The following is a 22527-nucleotide window of genomic DNA, read 5'->3' on the forward strand; positions in this document are numbered from 1 at the left end:
AAGATTAATACCATCAAATAAACAACTTTGCAAAGTCAAAATAATTCGCTAGAGATAATAATTGGGGAATTTCCTTCAACTTTTTAACTGCTTTGTTCTTGAGAGCTTGAATTTCAAGTAACGAAAGACCTAGATTCAGAGTCGGATGAAATCAAACCAAAATTCTTGTTTTCTAAAGCCAAAATGTCCAATCAGGATTTTCCACAAATCTTGGAAGTAGCAATGGCTAATATCTGTATACTAGATAGCTTAAAAAAATACCTTTTAAAGAAGCTTTTCACGCATTTCCACAACATGGTGATAGTAAGGGTAAGAGTGATAGGAATACCACAGGTTTACTGTATAATTCAGATATATCTGCAAAAACAACTGGTGTGAGGACACAAAGCCTGCAGTGTGAGGGGACATGGTCCGCCAGACAAAATGGCCTGCCTTCCAGCCTGCCACACGGTCAGTTTAAAGTGGCATCTCCATCCTGCCGAGTCCACCTCCACCCACAAGGAGTTGCCTGTTGGACACAGTACCCTCAAAAGACCTTGGGGACACAGTCTTACTAGGCTCGAATCATTCCTGACTCTGAGGGAGGGAAGAAGGGACAGCACGGTCAGAGCTTACTATTCTTCTCCAAGGCCAAAGATCAATCCAGGTATATGCACAGAAGAACCCAATCTAAAGATAAGTTTTCCATATCAGAGGATCACATCAACTTTGTAGATAAACACCGGAACTGAGATCAACCAATACGAAATCATGTAGGAAAGATCTTGTAATATTTCAAGGAACTGCTCTGCTACCATGAGGCACTAGGGAGACAACATCTTCTATCCTTCTATCAAAATGGCTTCTAGCCATCACAGCTCAAAATGCAATGAAAGAAAGAGTCATAGAAAAACGTAACAAGGGCCACCAAGGAAGGCTGGCCATCAAGGTCCAGCCGTCTCAGAGTTCTGCTCTGCCGTGGGTACCAGGCGAGAAAGCGAAGACACAGACTCCAGAGTGTTGTCCTCAAAAGAGAAGAAAGAGCTCTGAGTACCTCCTCTTCAGACTGTCATACACATATCTCCAAATGTAGTAAGACATTAAACGCTGTGTTTCCTTTTTTTGAGAGAGTGGCCTAAGGGCAAGTAAATGTCTTATTGCCCTTGAGTAAACAACGTATCCACCCTCCGATGTATTTAAGTGCTCAGGTGGGCTGAGGCTGAAGGACCCAAACCTGGAGTCGCGTTCTACATCCTCCACCCTTAAGGACTGAGCACATGTCCCTTCTGGTAGCCATGCCACTTGAGTTTCATAGTCCTGTTTAGCGGAGTCCTGGTTAAAATTTTGTGTGTCAACTGGACTGCGCTAAGGGATGCCCAAATAGCTGCTAAAACATCTCTATATATCCATGAGGTTGTTTCTAGAAGAGATTATTCAGTAGGCTGAGTAAACAGATCTGACTTCCCCCAGGTGGGCAGGCTTTACCCAATTTCTTTGGGGCTAAATGGAACAAAAAGGCGACGGTGAAACACAGAACTCTCTTTTCCTGAGCTGGGACATACATCTTTTCCTACCATCAGACATCAGAGCTCCTGGATCTTAGGCCTTCGAATTCCAGGACTTATACCAGTGGCCCCTGGTTCTCAGGCCTTCAGCCTCAAAGGAGGGAGTTACACCACTAGCTCCACTGTTACCAGGCCCATGGACCTGGACAAAGTCGACCACCTGCTTTCATAGCTCGCCATCTTGCAGAGAGCAAATTATGGGACTTCTCTGTCTCCATAATCTCGCGAGACAATTCCCATGGGACATGTACTCTCTACGTATCTCTCCTATTGGTTCTGTTTCTCTGGAGAACCCGAATACAAGTGGCTACTTATCATTTATTGGCATTTCCAAATGGACAGAACTTGGAACTATCAGGGGTCTACTCAAAACTAGCATAATGAATTCTTTCTTTAAGGATAAATGCACCGATAAATGAAACCGAGAAACAAGGATATCCATTGGACTAAGGTGCTAACTGGCTGCAGGCACCAGAATCAAGGTTACAAGCATATTTTCCAAACCCGTGACACTCAATTCGAAACACTGTTTTCAAGAGATTGCATCAGCATCTGGATCCTGTAAGAGGACTGAAGTCACCTTCGATCAGATGAATCAGGTGAAGCAAGAAGGTGGAACCTGGGAGCACAGACACAGTGTTTACAACCAAGCTGTGCAAATACCTGGTTACATACAAACGTCCAGAAAGATGATGCAGCTAAAAATGTGCTGAAACCCAGGCTCTACTGATCACAAGTCATTTTCAAAAATCACTGTTTCTTGATGATACCTTGTTTATTAAACAAATTGCTGTCATTTGGTTATTTTTACAGTTCAATGTGGACAAAAGTCAGTCAGTATTTTGGCAGGACCAAAATGTATACGAAAATGAAATCTTCTCAACCACCAACTATAAAATCCGAGCTTATTAAGGCATTTTCTGCCGAGGATCACACGATGCAGGAAAAGTAACAAGTTCAGACAGCAAATTCCTTTATTAGCCATGGAGAGACCAAAACTGAGCACAAGTGCAGCCTTGGGAAAACTCCTAAGACAGGAGGCGGGGTCACCAGCTAAACTCTTAACCTAAATAACAAGTTCATGTCACATATACATGAATAAGCTATGCTTAAAGGCGGACTTCACACATCAGCACAGATACACCAAGCTAAAGGGCATTCCTGTAATTTACTGCATGTATCCCATACATTATCCTGACAAAAACACTAAGTGTCAGATTCAGGACTGAAAAGGTCTCAAGTTTGGGTTGACAGGCGAAGTTTGGAAGATGAAATACCACAGATAAATCAGGACTCTGTACTCGGATCCCCAATGTTTTGCTGTCCAGACCCAAAATAAATTCCTTCCTAAAAGCCAGCACTCTTTTCCCAGCAGCTATGGTTACATCAAATAAACTTACAACCACAAATTTTCTATCTGGATCCAAATATTTCCCCCATAAGGGAGGGAAAACAGGCCGCACCACAAGAAATTGCCAAACTGCCATTAATCCATACTAAATGGAATTAAACAGTCCAGTGAATGTCCTTTTTGAAAACTCATGCTCAAATAGTGCAAAGTTCGACATGTTTGCAGTACTTTGGTCGGTGCCTGGTGATGGTGGCAACAGCCGCATCGATTCTGCATCCTCCTGGGATTTTACTCACTTCAGGTGACCTCGCTAGAGAAGTCAGGGAGCTGTACCACAAGCCAGCAACAGGGTCAGATGGTGTAGCAGTGAAAAAGGAGTTAAAGAAAGAAGGGGGAAAGCCTGGGCTACAGGCTTCCAAAATTCTCTAGAAGTTTCACAAATGAAACTGAAATGATCACATTATTTCTTTTTTTTTTTTAATGTTTATTTATTTTGACAGAGAGAGACAGAGCATGAATGGGGGAGGGGCAGAGAGAGAGGGAGACACAGAATGTGAAGCAGGCTCCAGGCTCCGAGCTGGCAGCACAGAGCCCGACGCGGGGCTCGAACTCACGGACCGTGAGATCATGACCTGAGCCGAAGTCAGACGCTCAACCGACTGAGCCACCCAGGCGCCCCGATCACATTATTTCTTAAAATAAAAACTACTAACTTACGATTAAAGACACATCACACAGACTTTGCTATTAAAAACTGATGCTGATGCTGAGGGGTGCCTGGGTGGCCCAGTCAGGTAAGTGTCCAACGCTTGATTTTGGTTCAGGTCATGATCCCCCTTTTTTTTTTGAGATCAAGCCCCACATTGGGCTCTGTGCTAACAGTGCAGAGCCTGCTTGAGATTCTCTCTCTGCCCCTCCCCTGCTTGCAAGCACTCTCTCTCTCTCTCTCTCTCTCTCTCTCTCAAAATAAATAAATAAACTGTAAAGAAACTGTCTAAAAAAAAAGTGATGCTGAAATATGAAATATCTTGAAAAGATCTGAGTTGATAAATGCTTTATAAAAGTGGTTCTCAAACTTGTTAGACTCAGGATTCCCTACTCTCTTCAAAATTATTGAGAAGTTCAAAGAACTTTTACTTATGTGGACTATGTCTTATCAGTACTTACTATATTGGAAAATAAAAATAAAAAATTTTAAGGTATTTTTTACTAATTCTTTTAGCAGTAATAATAATAACATTATTAACACTAACAATAAATAATTATAACAAACAAAAATTTTTATTTTTTATTAAGTTTATTTATTTTGAGAGAGACAGAAACAGAGTGAGTGGAGGAGGGACATAGAGAGAGGGGGAGAGAGAGGGGGAGAGAGAGAGAGAGAGAGAGAGAGAGAGAGAGAGAGAGAATCCCAAACACACTTCATTCACACTGTCAGCATGGAGCCCAACACGGGGCTCGATCCCACAAACTGTGAGATCATGACCTGAGTCAAAATCAGAGTCAGACACCAGCTCAACCGACTGGGCCAACCAACTAAAAATCTTAAAACAAACAAAAACTTTAGGAAGCAAGTAAGACTTACATTTCAACAGATCTCTTATGTATGGCTTAAGGAAACAGACTCTTCATATCAGATGCTACCATCAACCTATTGAGTTATCACACGTCATTTAACCCTCGTAAAACTCCACTGTACACTCGTGAAAGGAGAATGAAAAAGGCAAATGATGTCTTAGCGTAATTCTGAAAACAGTCTGCACACCCATGGGCCAGACCTGAGAACAGGTGCCCTATGGGACGAAGGGAATGTGCTACAGGAACGGTCCCAGAGGTCCTCCCCCTTGGACCCTGCCCATTCACACCGTGTAAGCGAGCATGCTTCCCAAACAGAACCATGCCTGGAAACGTGAAAGCACACATTCATTTAGGAGTAAGATGCTATTAAAAAATAGAAGCCTATACTGTTATTTATACGATCCGACTTTCCGCTAGTGGGCAGAAGCTAAACTCCTGTTAAAGGAAAGGAAATCTAGATAAGAAGCCTCTCGTTTTAGTTAAAACTGTTTTTCTTTCTAAAATTTGAACTCATTCTGTCGAGAAATATTTAGAGCTTGATTCAAACAAGAATATATAGATCTACACTAAAAAAAGAAAATAAAACAAAAAGTGTACTTGGAAAAAACGGTGCACCTATAAGAGCTGGAAGCATGCACGCACAAGATAAAGGCTGGAGGACTTCCTGTGGCAATCTGCCAGTCTAGGCAAGTGTGGCCATTTCAAGCAGTACTGCTTCCTGGGAAAACTGGCAACAGGAAACAACAGGAACTCTTAAGAAAAGGAACGTAAAAGACTTTTAGCTTACAACACTACATCGAAGCACTAGCTTTTATAAAGACGGACGGACAAACTTGTTTTATGTGAATCCAGCAGTAGTCCTCTCTCTCTAGGGAATCGGTTTGTACCACTGCTTTCTGAACTCAAGTGCAGAACTACAGAGCTGATAACACAGTGAAATAAAATACCTTTTAGCAACACAGTTTTAGAATTAATTATTAGTACTTTCAAGGAGTACTAATATAGGCTTAGAAATCATTAGTGATGTAAATAAAGTCAGCCTGCTATATTAATAATAGGAACCCAATTATAGCTGGCAAACATTTTCAACTTGCCAATAAACAAATTCAAATAGTTCGGTTAAAAAAAAAAAAAAAAGGAAAATTCAGTAGGAGCCTTGAGAATTTGTTTTTCTATCTCCTTTTATGTGAACTAGTCTGTCTTGTCTTAAATATCTTATTTATTCTTCTCCCTTTTTGACTTAAACCAAAACAAAGACTGTAACCTTTAATACCTGTTAGTCTATTTATAACTGTTCCATCTACAACCATTTTTCTAATACAAACATGCCCTGATAGCTTATCTCAGTCCACATGCCAGACAACAAAGGCCCACTGGCCTGCTGGAGACGAGAAATGGAAAGCAGGAAATGAGAAAGCTTAGTTAATCCCCAGATAATCGATCAGTGTATTCAGTCAAGTGTGAGCTGAGCTGGGGAAATGCTGCTCAAAAAAAAATAAATAAAACAAGAAAGAGGGGGAAAAAAATCAAAGAACACAGACCAGAGAGTCACGGTTCATTTTAAAATAGGTTAATTTCTTTGAAAAAGATTCCCCATCATGTTCAAGCACCAACACAACGTATATAAATGTGAATATCTTTTGAACTAAGACCTTTTTCTTTAAAATCTTTCATCCTCCATCTTTTTTGGGTTTTGCTTTACTGTTTTGTTTTTGGTTCATCGTTTTTTCTAAATTAGCTTTACTGAGGCCTGATTTACACACAATAAAATTAACGTATTTACCGTTTCAGTTTGTTTGACAAGTGTTGTGTAACCACCACAACAATCAAGATAGGGAATGTTTCCATTACCACAAGAAGAGTACCTTCTTTAAGAATTGATGAATCGGCTATGCTGAAAAAGCTTCTGTGCCGGTGAATGCTAGAAGAGAAACATCCTAACCGAAATTCCTTCCTCCATTTTAACTCACAGAGGAACGAATGTGAGAAGAACAGCTCGGGAGTCAGCGGACACCTTCTCCTAGCTGCTGCTAATTAAAGACCACTACAGACAACAATCCCACGCTCTTTAAAAACAAATAATGTGCTAGATAAAACTTCTGGGCTGAGACTCTGAGCTGATCTCCTAAAATTTCCAGGATATAGATAACACAGTTGTAGTAACAGTTACAAAAATAAATGAAAATAATAATTTCAAATTAATTTCACAGTATACTTTCCTCAAATCATGGAACAACGTTTAACGAGTTTCTATGAAGTAGCAGACCTTGTCAAAGAGACAGACACTGAGGATTCACGAGAGAGGACCAGACAAAGTCCCGGACCCGAGAGAGCTTACAGTGCATTCACTGGAGGGCCTCACTGCCAACCCCTCCACCACTCAAAACTAGGCCAAAGGCCAAAGAATCCTTAAGTGCTTCAAACAAGGCCATAAGCAGTGAAACCTGCCACTTAGTAACCATATACCTTACTAAGTACTTAGTAACTTAGTACTGTTCACTTAGTAACTTAGCCAACCCCTCCACCACTCAAAACTAGGCCAAAGAATCCTTAAGTGTTTCAAACAAGGTCATAAGCAGTGAAACCTGCCACTTAGTAACCATATACCTTACTAAGTACTTAGTAACTTAGTACTGTTCACTTAGTAACTTAGCCAACCCCTCCACCACTCAAAACTAGGCCAAAGAATCCTTAAGTGTTTCAAACAAGGCCATAAGCAGTGAAATCTGTCACTTAGTAACCATATACCTGCAGGCAAGTAATGTTTGAATATTATGCTTAGTCTCCTTGGGTATTATTTTCCTTAAAACTAGCAGCCTTCTCAAAGGCACCTGAGGATGGCAAGAAAACGTGTCCTGTCGCTTGACTGTTTCATAAAGACAGAGAAGAATCTAAATCACCTTGACAAATCCATATACTTTCTCCAGCCCCAGGAACAACACAGAACCCTAAGTGTGCATGCCTCTGTCTCTCAGCTACAGCTAAGCTCTGTTCACAAAAACTCCCAAAGGCTCTTCTATCTTCTTTATTATTTTTCTGTGAAAGAATTTATTATGAAACACTTCACAGGCAGAAAGGTATAAAAATAATAGACTTATGTACCCAACTCATTTTCCTCTGCAATCTGTCTGTTTACTCAGCATTAAGCTTGCATCAGTCACCCATGCCCCAGTTCATTCGTTTTAAATGATACATATTACCTGTATGTACAACATGAGAATTTGTTCATAAATTTTCCTGCTGATATAGATAACTCCTTTTCGTGTTTGTGCAAGCTGTCTAAGGCACATGAAATTCTTAAAAGTAAACGTCACCCCCAAGGTGGGGATGAAACTCAGGACCCCAAGGTCAATAGTCACATACTCTCTACCAACTGAGCAAGCCAGGTGCTCCTGAAACTTTTCAACTCGAATTATCTAAATTACTCTGAACGTTCAGCACCACAGCTAAATGTTCAAACTTACTAGCATAGTGCTATTCATAATATCCTTCTGATATCTCATTAATGCCTATAGGATCTGTAGTGTTGTCCCAATTTTATTCTTCATGTTGGTAACTTGCTGTCATTTTCCTTGATCTTCTTTACAGGAATTTAACAGTTTTATTAGTCATTTCAAAGGAGCAACTTTTGATACTGATTATCCTTGAATGCATATTTCTTTATTAATTCAGTAATTTGCAAATATATCTTCATTAATCTCTTCCTTGGGTTTAATCTTAAATTCTTTTAAAAATTCTTAATCTAGATACTTAGAGACCATTGATTTTATTCGGTCTTTCTTACTTTCCTATACATATGTAAAGCTTTAGCTATATGCTATAATTGTGGTAGGTCATAATTTCAATAACTGTTCAAGCAAAATATTTTCTAATTTCCACTGTGATTTCTTATTTAAGCCTTAGATATGTATCACTATATTCCATATATTTGTGGATTTTACGGGTAATCACTTTGCTTTTGAATCCTAGGTTAATCTTACTGTGGTCAAAGAACATGTCTTCTATGATTTCAATCCTCTGAAATGCATTAAGATCTGCTTTAAGATCTAACACCATCATTTCTGATAAAATTCCCATGTGCACCTGAAAAGAATGTGTATTCTTCAGTCACTGGGTATAGTGTTCTATATATGATGATTAGCTCATATTTTTAAATTGTATTATTCAATCTTCTATATTCCTAGTGGATTTCTGATCTACTTATTTGCTCAATCACTGAAGGAGATGTGTTAAAATCTAATTGTCCAAATATTCATTAACAGTTTAGGTTCAACTGCAGTATATTTATACAATGTATTACATAGCACTGAAAATAAACTACTGAAACATACGAAAACATGGATGCATTTCACAAGCAATATGCTGGGCCAAAGAAACTAGACACAGATAAATATGTATCACATAATACCCTCTGTATACAAATATGAAGTTCAAAGGTAGGCGGAACTAATCTATGGTGCTAGAGCTCACAGCAGTGGCTATCATGAGGTTAGTGTCTGGGAGAGGGCATGAGGGTGGTTTCTGGAAGTGCTTATGGCATTTTTTTTTTTTAATTTGTGTTTTCAAATGTTTATTTTTGAGACAGAGAGAGAGAGCGAGCAAGCAGGAGTGGGGCAGAGAGAGAGAGAGAGAGAGAGAGAGAGAGGGAGAGAGAGAATCCCAAGCAGGTTACAACACTGTCACCACAGAGCCCAACTGCGGGGCTTGAACCCATGAACTGTGAGATGGTGACCTGAGCCGAAATTAAGAGTCAGACACTTAACCAACTGAGCCATCCAGGCACTCCAGCATTTTATCTCTTGATATGAGTACAAGTTACTATACATATATTACTATGTTTAATTCACTGAACTGTACAATTGTAGTTTTTATTCTCTCATGTATATATATTAGACTTAAATGGGAACCTTGACATTAAAAAAATTAAAATCGAATTCACAAAAACTAAGATGTACACACAAACACACACGTAAATGTAGAACATTTCGGGAAAGATACTAGAAATTGGTCGCAACGGCTGCCTCTAGAGGAGGAGTCTGGAACAATTTGTTATGCCAGAAAGTAAGCAAGTGCTCAAAGAATGATAGGGACATGTGAAAGACATATAATAAGTAGACTTTAAAAAAAGGCTCCCACTGGCTAAATCTGAAACAATTTCAAAATATATAATGATAATAATGGACTGTAACCGACCAAATGAAACCGGAAACCACACACTCATGCTGATCTATATAAACGAATAAAATGAACAATTACTGAGGAACAGGATATTCTCATAGTCACAAAAGCACCCTTCCACAAAATACTAATTACAAAGGATAAAAAACTAACTTTACAGTAGAGGGGCCCTTAATCAATTTTAATCAAGTGATCAAAGTAAACACTAATAATGCGACAAACAGAAAGCAAATAATACCTGCAATGAGATAGTCCCTAACCTAAATCTAGTAACAATGGAATACCATACAAATGCAAACTGGGGGACATTCTGCAAAATAAACAGCCTGTAAATCTTGAAAAAGGTCAAGTCGAGAAACATGACAACCAAATATAACACAAAATGAACAACTACCTAAACATGGATAGGGTTTGAGTAACAATATATCAATGCTAATTTTGACATCTGATTGTTGAATCGTGGGTTACATAACGAAACATCCTTCTTTGCAAGAAATACACCCTCAAGTATCAGGGGTTCGTAGGGGCATAATTTGATGACATTCTCAAATGACTCAAGAACAAAGGGGGGGGGGTTTCTGTACTTGCAACTTTTCTGTAGGATTGGGGATGGTCAGATAAAAGCTTGAGGAAACAAATTTTAGTTCCAATTTAAAGGTACATAATCACAGTCACTTCAAACATTCTGACAAATCATTAGCCTTCAAGATGGGTGTGCTACGTAAGAATGAAAGGGCATATGCAACTGTAAAGAATAACGCATACGCCATGGTCAGGCGGTTACGGATTACTTGCAGGAACTCAGTCTATGACAAAGATGGCATTTCAAAATAGTAGAGAAAGATGAGCTAATTAATAATCTTACTGAGGTGAGTGGGATGTCATCTGGAAAAAAGTTAAGTTGCATCCGTACCTTACACCTTACACCTTACACCAAGATAAATTCCAAGATAGCAGGACAAAGAAAAATACAAATTAAAGTTACACTGAGAATATATTGCTCAAATTGGCAAATATCTAAGTTGATGACACTCTGCTGACAAGACTGTGAGGAAACAGATTCTCATGTACTTCTTACACAAATACACACACCGGTCCAACCCTTAAGGAGGGCAACTGAGCAATACGTATCAAAATTACATATTCCCCTGTTTCCCCAGAAATACTACTGATTGTAATTTAAACATAAACTTGCATATATACAAAATAACATGAACAACCAAGTTTATTTAACATAAATAATGTCCACTAATCCTCATTAAAGGGACCAGCGAAGTAAATTATGAAACATCCACACAATGGAGTATCATACACATAAATATATAAAGGGAGCAGGGAAGGGAGAATATTTTCTATGCAGTGATATGGAAAGATCTCCAACATACATTCTTAAGATCTTCAACATAGATTCTTAAGAGCAAGCTACAGAACAGTGTGCAAAATTTGATAGCTATTATATTTGCTTACACACGCACAGAGGCCCCTGGGAAGAATACATATGGAATATAATTACAATGATTATCTGCATGGGGTGAGGCGTGAAGAAAAAGAACTTGGGCAAATAAAAGCCCAAGGACAGGAGACAGACTTTTCAGGACACCTTTAAATACTTTTTTATTTCTGAATCATGTAAACGTACCACCTATTCAGACACAACTTGTTGTTTTCTTAAGTCATAGATTATTTTGTTTATGTCCCAGGCCTTTCTCTCTTCCTTTCTCCGTGCCCGCACCCTCTCTCCCCTCTATCCACCCTGGCATGTTTCTGGGGCTCTCTTTTTCATGTTGCTAGCCTTCCCTGGATGACAGACAATGGAGTTGGAACATGCACCCACCAGACTGCTAGAGAATTAAATGAACAGGAATAAGCCTAGTTAATTACAGCTGTTCATGCCAATAGTCAGGGGCCCAATCTTTTACACCTAAGAATTCTAAGAATGTTAAGGCAAATAAATATAAAGCAGTCATACATGTTCTCAACTGCTTGTAGAAGACTCCTCTGCCCTCCATGCATACCATACCAAACTTACACTGGGCGCCTCACCTCAAAAAAGGTCACACTGTTGCTGAATTTAAAGAGACAGGGAGCCTTTAAATATAAAATCTAAAGAGTCTCCAATTGAATATGAGATGTTCCACTCGATGCTCCCCTCAATGCTGGTTATAAACCCAGCCCTGAAATGAAACGGAGAACTACCAACTCCTATTCATCCTGTGATAAACCACGGAGGCTGTATACACACATAAACAGGGAAGAAGGATGTCGTTAATAAGAGGTAACTGAAACCTCCCCTGAAAAAAAGCAATGAGCACTATTTTTTATCATAACATTTTTTTTTGTCTATGTTTGCTATTTCCACAACCTCCTCTTTGATTACAGATCATGTCTTTCCAAGAAGCCTACTTGGCAGCAAGCTGCTGACAAAGTATTGATGGCAGTCCTCTTTACACACAGCCTTATTAGCATTTCTATCGCTGCACTGCACACACTGGCATTATAAATCACACACACTCACTGCCATGCACAACACCAAACAGTTACCTAACAACTGAGGGTATTACAAATGCTTTGAACTAATCTTTGAATATATGCTCTGATAATTAAATCCCATTAGCGTTTCTACCTTTAGACCAAAACACACCAACACTGAAATCGGGTGCCATCCACAGTGCCCTCAACGTCTGCCATGAAATGTCACTTATATTATATAGTTCACATCCAATTACTCAACACAACCAGCAAAAGCATCTATCACTTACGTTAAAACAAGCAGAACCCAGCAGTGGGGCTGTCGGAAGCCATCACATGGCTTAAATGGATTTCTCACCTTTCAAATATCAAGGGGTCCTCTTTCCCAGAACATCTCACTAAGGGGTTTGGCCTTTTAACAAAGAGAGCTACCCAAGTTGAAAGAAACATTCAAAAGGCAGGACATGTTGCAAAGCCCAGCTCAGAGCTGGAAACATCTGCCCCTTGTGTTAAAATACAAAATAGTAAAAGATCCTTTATATGAAAAATAAATACACATTAAAAAAAAAGAGAGAGCTTTTGTCAAGGCTACTAACAAAGAAGCAAAGTTATATTAATACCTACGGAGTCCTTGTTTTTGGCCAGTGTCCCACAGAAATTAGGGACCCCTCCTGGCCAGAAGATCTATTAATTTCCCAGTTTTTAAGAACAAAGAAACCTTTCCTGAAGTCTGCTTGGAGCCCCAAAGCTTAGCCACAAAGCTAAGCACAAAGCTATGCTCCCCTGTGTCACTCTGTTATTCACGTAGAGTCACCAAGATGAGTGTGAGCTAAATTCCAGATCTGTGCAATTACACACTCAAGCTCCAGCACCAATGATGATCTTCAAAACAAGGATCAAGATAACTTTCCTCATCTTCCGAGTTCAGAAAAGCTTTTACTGTCAAAAGAAAACATTAGTAGCTGACTCTTGGCAATTAACACATAATACAGCCACCACTTACCTATTAGCAATATTACCATATTCTGTCATTGGAGGGAGGAAATCACTATAGAGGGAACTGCAGGAAATCATTTTCTAGCTCTCCCAATGTTTTGTCAGATAGGCTAACAAGAGAAACTGTCAGAGTTCTAATTGGCAGTAAATAATTACTGGGACATAAAATGAAACAACCCCCAAGAAAATTTAATCTGATCATACAGAAGAGGAGACAGCCAAGTCAACTGCCTCGGGAATTTATACAGGCTACTGCCTCTTTGCATTTATATAGAAATCAATACGAGGTAACACACCTTAAATGAGGCTCTAGAACAATGGTTCCTAATCTTTGCTGAGACCTTCTCTCTCTCTCAAAAAAAATGTACACGCCATGCAAACTACTGCGGAAAGTGTCTGAACATCGAGAGGTTCCCAGTGTAAGAGCCACTACTGTAACATCTGTTTATTGTCTGCATCCCTACCCAGCACCCCAAGAGGACCTAAGACCTACAAGGGCAGCAATATCATCAGTTTTGTTCCCTGCTATCCCTGGGAGCTAAAACAATGCCTTGCTCATAGACCTTCAACTAATAGGAATGAATGAGTGAATGATGACAATGAAAACACAAAAATAGGATTTAACTACCCCAAGCAACAAAACTTGAAGTTTCCCTAGACTAAAAAGACAACTTAAAATACAAAATATGAAAACCTTCACCTGGCCTAAGCTCAGTGAATAATATGATGCTCCTATGTACCAAGGAAAGATTCCTCACCCATCTACCCATCCATGTCTGTTACTAACACATGAATAGGGAAAAAGAATCTTCTAGTGTTACTCTATCAACCTGAGGTCTTAACCCTCTAAGCAAATTATACTAAGGTTAGGTTAAGCCGAGGTAGTTTATTAAACATGCGCTGGCTCCAACAAAGCTAGTTTTAAATAAACAACAACTTAAAATAAATCGTAGTCTCTAAGGAAAAATATTTTTAGGTTTTCCATTTGTGTCATTATGTAGGACTCTCTCAGTCTATGATACCCCAAAAATCCAGATTCACCTATTGTGCAAAAATTCATTATTGTGCCTACATTACACAACAGAAGCAAAGAAATAATAACCACAGTTTTTCATTATAAGCAGAACATAAATTGTCTTCTTGGTCTCCTTTCCCCGAAAGTGTTATAAATGGAATTTTAGTATACTTTCAGTTAATCCAACCATGATATCTCAAAGCGTAACCTACACCTTAATATACCTTTATACCGTACAGATATGAAATCACCAGAATTATGTAAGAAAGGAGAAACATATTTAAAAAAATTTTTTTTTAACGTTTTATTTATTTTTGAGACAGAGAGAGACAGAGCATGAATAGGGGAGGGGCAGAGAGAGAGGGAGACACAGAATCGGAAGCAGGCTCCAGGCTCTGAGCCATCAGCCCAGAGCCTGACGCGGGGCTCGAACTCACGGACCGCGAGATCGTGACCTGAGCCGAAGTCGGACGCTTAACCGACTGAGCCACCCAGGTGCCCCAAAAGGAGAAACATATTTAAAGAAAAAGTATGAAGAATCAGATTTAATGAAGGGTTCATAAAAATTACCGTGTTATATTCAAATCTCACCCAAATGGAAGCTCCTTAAACAGCAGAAATTAACTGTCTCTTAAAAATCTGGCCACAGTGATATGAAAAATAAGGCCTAGAGGAATTCAAACTAGGTTGTATCTGTAGGAGTTAGCATCTTCTAGAAGCTGACTATAATACAACAAGTTAAAAGAGGCTAAAAACTAACCAAATATAAACACTAAAATGGAAGGGCACTTCAAAAATTAACATTATAGATAATGTCAAGTAACCTGGCAAGATCTTCCCTTTGAAGTTCATCTACACATCCATCAGAGGGCCATATGTGAATAGCCCTGTGTGGGAAGTAATAGTAGGCTAATTACTACAAACTCGTATGAGATATCCTAAACATCAGAAAAAAACTGATGTGCAATAACTGAGGTGATTCAAACAGTTCACATCATAACCAAACAGCTTTTAATTATATTTACCACATTAACTGGTCCATTTACTTTGGAACTCATCTCATGCACTACAGTGAAACCAGCTAGATACCAGTGAGCGAAACCAAATATGAAACCTTTGATTTAAGTTCTACTCTAGTGTATTGCAAATGCAAATAAAATTTGGATTAAACCTCAAAACTGAAATGTTGTAAAACAGCATTACAAGATTTACACTTCCTAACTGTATAAAATGTTTTTAAATCTGCGTTGGATTTTAAAAATTGACATATAATTTACAGACAGGGAAACAGATATTTTAGGCACATCGTTCAATTAGTTTTTATAAATATATATATATACACTCCCTTATAACTCAAACACAAAACATTTCTACCAATGTAGAAAGTTCTCTCGAGCATTTTCCCACTCAATCGCTACCCCATCTGTAGAAGGAACCACTATTCTGATTTCTATCATAGAGACTAGGATATATATATTTAACTTTTTAAGAAACTGTGAAATTATTCATGTGGTTTTACCATTTTCAGTGCCAGCAGCAAAATACGTCAGCTCCTTGCCAGAGTAGGCATCCTTGCCAACAATCAGGGTTACGGGTCTTTTCCAATTAGCCATCCTAGTATGTAGGTAGTGGTGTTTACTGTAGGATCCTTTGTGTTTTCCTGATAACTAATGACATTGAGCACCTTTTCACAGGCTTACCCACCATTGTATACCTTCTTTTACAAATTATCCCTATTCATGTCTTTAACCATTAAAAAAAAAAACAAAAAAAAAACACTGAGTGGTCTTATTATTGAGTTGCAGCAGATTTTTTTTTGAGTTTCAAAATGTATTCTGATTTCAATCCCTTTCTTGGATATGTGATAGAAACATTTTCTTGCGGTCTGAGGCATCCCTATAAACATTCTCAACAATGTGTTTTGATTAATTCCATTTTTTTTTCTTTCTTTTATGGTTGTACTTTCTATCTCCTCTGTAACAAACCTTTGTCTACATCAAGACTATACTGCTTCAGATTCTGTGTCTCCCCCTCTCTCTGCTCCTCCCCTGATCATGTTCTGTCTCTCAATAAAAAATAAACGTTAAGAATTAAAAAAAAAAAAAAAAAAGACTATAAAGACACTCTCCTATTTTCTTTTTGAAGCTTTATAATTTTTACCTTACATCTGGGTCAATGATCCATCTCTAATTCTTGGGTAAGGCGTAAGGTAGGTTGTGCGCTTTTATTTCTGCCATATGAACATCCAGCTGTTCCAGCCTAGCTGTTGAAAAGACCTTACTTCTGGGGCGCCTGGGTGGCGCAGTCGGTTGGGCGTCCGACTTCAGCCAGGTCACGATCTCGCGGTCCGTGAGTTCGAGCCCCGCGTCAGGCTCTGGGCTGATGGCTCAGAGCCTGGAGCCTGTTTCCGATTCTGTGTCTCCCTCTCTCTCTGCCCCTCCCCCGTTCATGCTCTGTCTCTCTCTGTCCCAAAAATAAATAAACGTTGAAAAAAAAAAAAAAAAACCTTACTTCTACTGATAATAGCTTGACAGTATCTATGTGGATTCATTTAAATTTGCATTTAAGAAATGTACTGGAAAGTTATCATTTCCTCTTATTAGCATACTTTATTTTTACATAAAATAGTAATATTGACCTAATGGTTACACATTTTGAGACTTTTCCCATTTGAATTATGCAATTATAGTTCATAAGTATACTTATTTATTATGTGTGCATATACACCAACCTGTTGCGACATTTGTAATGGCTAATGTTTATGTCTGCAAAACATAAAATTTCAGCTATAATAATTTGCTGATACATTACATCAGATAAATATATATATCAGAAGTAATCATACAAAACAAAACATTTCCACAAATCTCCAACTCCACAACCAATGGTTGTTCCCTTGGCTGAACATTAACATGTTTCAGGGTTATTGTGTAAGGGACACACCAATAGGGAAAACTTGAAGCTCTGAAACATATACTATGGGGGAGGAAGGTTTGGAGACAGCATATTCTCACCATCGACCGTGATAGTTGAGACTTTACAGGCCAACTTGGTTACCTATTTAGAAAAGCAGGACGAGGAATGCCTCCTGTATGTCTGAAACTGGCCTAAAATATTTTTCAGAAGAAAACTGAGTATCTGTGCCTCTGACATGTGCTGAACCAGTTTTATAGGGTCTTATCTTATGTACCTATCCCCCCCTCAAGGTTTACACAAGAACAGTGGTAGTCATGACAAACAGCAGGGCACAATTTAAGAATTCATGAGTTTGTGGTCCTGGGGCTTAGCAGAAAATCATTTCAGTAACTAACACACCAGGAATTCTGGGAGAATGGCAGCATCGTTTATAAATCTTCCTAGATCCCCACGTAGAATCAGATCAACTAGAGAGTCAAATCAAACTCCCAGTGATAACACAACAAAATGAGGAAACAAGGTATCTTCACAAACCAGGGGGCATAAACCACCAACAGCCCTAAGACCCGTGGTGATCAGCATCTGTGAGAGAGAAAGAAACCCAGAAGGAACGGGGTATCTGGCATACCTAACATTAGGAAGATTTCGAAACAGCTAAAAGGCAATAAGGTAGACCAATGTGGTAACAGCACTGGAGGCCACAAGGGTTCTGACTACATGGGAAGCAAGTTAGTACAAAGAGGCCAGAGAAGGCGAAGAAGGCTAACCACTTACGAACTCAGAAAAACTCACCATAGCTCCCTTCCAAGACAAGGAGCCATAACAGAGGAGAAGCTACAGGGAATGGAACAATCACAAATTGAGCAGAACAGAAGCAAGAGAGCAAAGGGAAAAGAAGAGCTAAACGAAAGTGAAATGGAACAAAAGTCAGAAAAATCACAGAATGCAAGTCGCCATATATTACCACTTTGGGACAACAGAAGAGGCAGTTCTGTGAAGTTGAAAGAAATTCCATCGAGCCTCACCTCCTTCGGAAAACTCGTGACAATTAACTCTTCATAAAAATAAACAAAGGAAAAGTACTGAGGCTTAACTTCATACAATGTTACTAATAAGAAAAAAAGACGGAGCTGAATAGCATCCCCACAGTCAATGAAAGCACAGGAAAAAATGTACACACGTGCACGGCACAATACACCCACCAAAAGCGTAACGTGCGGTTTCAAAGCAAGATAAAAGGTACCAGTAAACAAGAGGGGCACCTGGGTGGCTCAGTCAGTTAAGTGTCCAACTCTTGATTTCGTCTCAGGTCTTGATCTCATGGTTCGTGAGCTGACAGCACAGAGCCTGCTGGGATTCTGTCTCTCCCTCGCTCTCTGCCCCTTCCCCACTTGCACTAGCGTGTGCCCTCTCCCTCTCTCTCTCACAAAATAAATCAATAAAGATTTAAAAAATAATCAAGATATTATGAGGCAACTTCAATCAGAACCAGGAAAATACAGAAACAAAATGTTAGACACGTTATGTAAAAAATGAAGGCTAAGACAAAAGGGAAACAAGAGTGAACAGACATAGCCACCAATGCCTTAGGATATGTGAAAAGAAGACTTTTAGAAGTAAAAAAAAGAAAAAAAGAAAAAGAAAAAGAAAGAAAAACTCCAAAATGGATTCGGGAGAAAGTAACAAATACTAAAGACAGGCAAGGAACAACGAGCATACAGATACAGGAGCTTCTGAAAAAGAAAACCGAATTTCAGTATAAGAACAAATACTAAAAACTATAATCCAAAAAACATTCTCCTGAATTAAAAGATTTGAAACTTCTTACTTCAAGAGCACACTGGTCCAGAAAACCAACATGAAGATATATTGTACACTGAAATTACTGGATTTTAAATGAAACAAAAAATTCTTCCGTCATCTAGGCAAAAAGGGTATGTGAGTGATGAGAAAGACAATTAGATTATCAATACTTTGACAGCAATGATATTTAAGGAACTCAAGAGGCAAAAACATGATGTGGCAGCTATAGTTAACCATAGCATGGTGAAAATCTGGAAGCTGCTAAAAGAGTAAGTTCTCATCACGAGAAAAACAGATTCCGTAACTGTGTGTGGTGATGGGTACAGATTTACTGCGCTGATGATTCTGCACCACATACAAATACTGTATCGTGTTGATACCTGAAACTAATGGTGTGTGCCAACTACACCCCAATTTAAAAAAAGAAACATGAGCCAGCAAATCTGACCTTCACGTGTAAGAGTACAATCAACCTGTTCGAAGCACTGAAGAGGTCAGGAAATAGTGTTCCTATAAGCCCTTTCTAAGGACTCTACTAGAAAACAAACTCAGAAAACTAACATGACTAGAGAGACATCTAGAGCAGGACTAATGGTGAAGATTAAATATATACACACACTTGGAAAATGTAGACAAAGTACCATCATTTAAAACATGGTCGGGGATGGGGCGGGGTGGGGACGGGGGTGGAGCTCAGCTGGTAGAGCGTCCAACTTCAGCTCAGGTCATGACCTCATGGTTCATGAGTTCGAGCCCCTCATCAGGCTCTCCACTGACAGCACAGAGCCCACTTAGGATCCTCTGTGCTCTCCTCTCTGCCCCTCCCCCCACTCTGCACATGCGAGCGCACGCACTCTCTCTGTCTCAAAAGTAAATAAACATGAAAACAATTATTTAATAAAAACATAGGGAAAGAACATATAAAATTATTGTGGCTAAGAAATGAAAATGAAACAACAGAATCCAAATCTCATAAGGAGAGTGCAAAGTTTTTTTTAAAAACTCTTTCAGTTACCATAACTGGTGGTGGCAGTATTAATACGTATTGTCACTCTGAGGGGCGCCTGGGTGGCTCAGTCAATTAAGTGTCTGACTTCAGCTCAGGTCATGATCTCACGGTTCATGAGCTCGAGCCCAGCGTCAGGCTCTGTGCTGACAGCTTAGAGCCTGGTGCCGGCTTCAGATTCTGTGTCTCCCTCTCTCTCTGCCCCTCCCAGGCTTGCGCTCTCTGTCTCAAAAATAAAAATAAACATTAAAAAAAAAAAAAAATACTGTCACTCTGAGACTACTGAAGGGGTAAGGTGAGATAAAACAATTGTGGGAGATTCTGTGTCCCTGAGAATCGGGCACCTCTGTATGAAAGAAAGCAGATACAGATGGAATAAAGATGAGGCTAAATAAAAACTCTATTATCCTGAATCGGAGTTTAAAATATTGTATGATTTATGAGACATAATGGATATTTCCCAGTCTGTCCACTGAAGTTTTAGAAATTTTCAAATACATAAATCAAAATATCCAGAAATAATGACCAACCTGGTAACAATGAGACCTAAATGGCCCAGACTATGCTCTTAAAAATCACTTCTCATGAAAAGAAACTCCTTGGGTTCTAGAAGAAATGCTGATCCCGGATCTGCTGTGGAAACCGTACGAGACAAGGACAGAGCACCTAGACACACAGACACCAGGACACGAGCAGGCCAGGGGGGTCGTACCACAGGCACTCAGAAGCCACTGCAGGAGGCTCCCAGTAGCCAGGGTGGAGGAATGGGGCCTCAGTAAGGATCAGGAACTGCAATGACCTGAAACCGGCCAAAACAGGTTGAAGGTGGGCGCCTGGGCGGCTCAGTGGTTGGGCATCTAGCTTCAGGTGGGGTCATCATCTCGTGGTTTGTGACTTTGAGCCCCACATCAGGCTCGCTGCTGTCAGTGCAGAGCTCGCTTGGGATCCTCTGTGCCCCCCTCTCTCTGCTCCTCCACCACTCTCTCTCTCTCTCTCTCTCAAAAGATAAATAAACATTAAAAAAAAAAAAAAAAAGGCTTAAGGGTACCTAATGCACTATTTGAAAATTGGGTAAAGAAAAATATCAAGCCCTTATCTTGCCTTTCTGATATAAACCGCACAACTGGGCAACCGAATAGACGCCAGGAAGCACTGCCATATACAATTATGTTCTAGCTAACAAATGAAAACAAAATGATAAAATCAGAATCTCACGATTTTGCAGCTCCCGGGGAACTACCAGATATAGGTAACAGAATAAAAAATGAACAAAAACCAGATGTAATATGTAACTGGTGGAAGCATTACACCATCTGTAAACCTGCCCAACTGAATCAGCCCCAAGTCTGACCAGACCTCTGGATCCAGCTACCACTGCGTAGGAAACACGGAGGACAGAGGCACATCTTTAACGGCACTGTGCAATCGATACCATCCAGACTGTGGGGAAATCTCTAGGCCAAATGACTTGGATTTGCCAATAAATAAAGTGTTACGAAAATAAAGGGATGATGAGGAGGAAATCTAAAGACTGTAATTAGACATAAAAGACATACAGAGGCAAAACTAAACTTTAGTGCCCAGAGAGCCACGCTTGGGAGATAAAACTATAAAAGAAAATAAAGAACTACCTTTTTTTTTTTTTTTTTTTTTAAGTTTATTTATTTATTTATTTTGAGAGAGAGAGGCAGGAGGAGGGAGGGGCAGAAAAACAGAGAATTCCAAGCAGGCTCCAACCCTGTCAACACAGAGCCAGATGCGGGGCTCAAACTCGTGAACCATGAGATCATGACCTGAGCTGAAGTCAGAGGCTTAACCAACTGAGCCACCCAGGTGCCCCCACAGGTAACTACTTCAAAAGTCAGAGCTGTGGGGGTACCTGGGTGGCTCAGTTGGTTGGGCGCCTTATTTTGGCTCAGGTCGTGATGTCACAGTTGGTGTTTGAGCCCCGCACCAGGCTCTGTGCTGACAGCTCAGAGCCTGGAGCCTGCTTCAGATTCGGTGTCTCCCTCTCTGTCTGCCCCCCGCCCCCCACTTGTGTTCTGCCGTTCTCACTCTCCCTCTCAAAAACAAAATAATAATAACAAATATTTTAAAAAATTTAAAAGTCAGAGCTGTGGTTGATTTTGTAGGGAAGGAGGGGACTGCCGGGGCAGAACTCAAGAGATGGCTGGCAAAGTCTCACTTCTTGACCTGGAAGGGATTTCCACATGAAAATGATTCATTAGGCTGCATATATGCTTTGTATGGTTGTTTCTATTTGTACTTTACAAGAAGGATACACACACACACACTTTTTTTTTTTTAAAGAAAACATTAACAACACCCCTCACCTGCATTCTTTGTAAGAAAAGGTATCAACTACAGTTCTGGTAACCAGTGAGGGAGACTGGGGGAGGAAGAGCACACCTAAGGGAGAAGTCTCCTCATGAGAAAGGGGAGTGAACTCCAGGCCTCAAACAGTTCAGCTGGAGACCGGATGCCGCAGTTACATTCTGCTCAGAGATGAAAGATGTACTTTACCAATGTCCACAAATTCACACATTTCATAATTACGTGGTTGCTAGCTAGAAGACAAAACAGAAAGCAAACCAAAAGAACTAAATTAGAAAATGTAAGAAAATAAGGACACAGTATAAGAAAGCAGCTGCCAATTGTCACAGGATTCTAC

General features: G+C 39.7%; 1 protein-coding gene and 1 long non-coding RNA gene across 8 annotated transcripts in view; both read right to left on the reverse strand.

The window, feature by feature from the left end:
• RERE (arginine-glutamic acid dipeptide repeats) overlaps positions 1 to 22527 on the reverse strand; it is a 424545-nt gene that overhangs the window by 175979 nt on the left and 226039 nt on the right. The window lies entirely within an intron of this gene.
• On the reverse strand, positions 16194 to 21525 carry LOC123597148. The gene is made up of 2 exons (XR_006711998.1): positions 16638 to 21525; positions 16194 to 16407 (listed from the first exon to the last, which is right to left on the reverse strand). It is a non-coding gene; the product is annotated as an uncharacterized LOC123597148 (long non-coding RNA).

The sequence above is a fragment of the Leopardus geoffroyi genome, chromosome C1, assembly GCF_018350155.1.
Source record: "Leopardus geoffroyi isolate Oge1 chromosome C1, O.geoffroyi_Oge1_pat1.0, whole genome shotgun sequence".
Lineage (NCBI taxonomy): Eukaryota > Metazoa > Chordata > Mammalia > Carnivora > Felidae > Leopardus > Leopardus geoffroyi.